Source organism: Athene cunicularia (genome assembly GCF_003259725.1).
Source record: "Athene cunicularia isolate RWA chromosome 2 unlocalized genomic scaffold, athCun1 chr2_part1, whole genome shotgun sequence".
Taxonomy (NCBI): Eukaryota; Metazoa; Chordata; class Aves; order Strigiformes; family Strigidae; genus Athene; species Athene cunicularia.
In genome coordinates this window covers 90,853,804-90,855,256 of record NW_020799095.1, presented here as the reverse complement: position 1 = coordinate 90,855,256, position 1,453 = coordinate 90,853,804, and positions in this window count along the sequence as shown.

The following is a 1,453-nucleotide window of genomic DNA, read 5'->3' as shown; positions in this document are numbered from 1 at the left end:
TTTTTTTTTTTTTTTTTTTTTTTTTTTTTTTTTTTTTTCCTGTAAAATACTGCAGTTTATAGTTATTTACAAATGTTAAGCTTTGGTACAAGCTGACCTTTCTATAGTGTGCTGCATTGGTAAATGAAAACAAAAAAAAAATGGGGCAAATGTTGGATTCTGTTCCTTGTAAATTGCCAGCATCAGCTTAAAAAAAATACATGTTACATATCGTACCATTTTAAACTGTTCAACTTTCTTTGTACCTTCTGGCTGTATGCTTTCTCTTTTAACTTTTTATATTGTCATTTTATATTCGATTTCTGTGTATATAATGTAAAACCACACTTTTTGAATAAAATTTAGTTCCTGCAGCTTGATATAAATAGAGGAATTTTACTGGCACCTGCATCTTTCCAGATGCATGTACTTAAAGGAACTATCTGACAAAAAAATAAATAAATAAAAATAAAGCAAGCAATGCACTATGAATTATACATTTTGATGTTTTATCATTAATATTGTACAGTACATTTTGGTTCACACAATTAAATCCACTGTTTTCTCAAGTGTAAAATAAACCCACATGCAGTTCTTGATTTACATACATTGTCATGTCGTCATTATATTGCCTTTGAGATGTTATTCCAGCAATAAGAAGCATCGTTTATATAATCAACCAGCAAAAATCTATTTGAAATCATCTCTTCTGATCTGTGTGCTGACGTATTTCATTCGAAGCCGTAATACTAATAACCTCTTAAAACAGATTTGCAGTAGGTACGTACTGCATCAGGTATGGAATCAGTGGGGCGCCATCAATTAGCAACGGGCATTCTGCTCATCACTGAAGTACAAGAAGGGCTGCAAAGGTTTTGGCCAAGTTAATTTTCCTGTGCTGTGTGGCTGTGCCCATAGTCTTTTTTCTGTGTGCATTCAAAGACTGTCTTCTCCCTTCCTTCTCAGGCAAAACATCTTTTGATTTTAACAGTTGCATAGTCAGAGGTTGTGGCTTCTGCCCCTGTAGTCTGTTGAATGCTGCGGTACTTGCCTTTCTGGCAGCGGTGAAGACCTCTGAGGCTTTGACACCAGTTTTTACTTGCAGTAAAAGAAGGCAGACCTGTGTTTCTCTGTACTTTTTAAATATTGCATTTTGAGGTAAGCTGAGTGCTATCATATCAGGTGTTTCCCTTAATCTTTATTTCTGTTCTGTTGAATGCAGATGTCATTTAGAATGTAAAAGAGAGCTGTCAGAGCCTTCACTACTCTATCTCCTGTGTGCTTTGACAGTTACAGTGTATGAAAGCCTGGGATCTCCTATCCATTACACTTTTTGGAGGGGCTATTAAATACGAGGACCTAGAGGGGTTTGCTTTCACATGGTGTTAGCGATACTATTGTGTTATATATACTTCTGTGTATGTATGTATATTTCTGATCATTCTTAATTCTTCTGAAAATAATTTGAATGTAA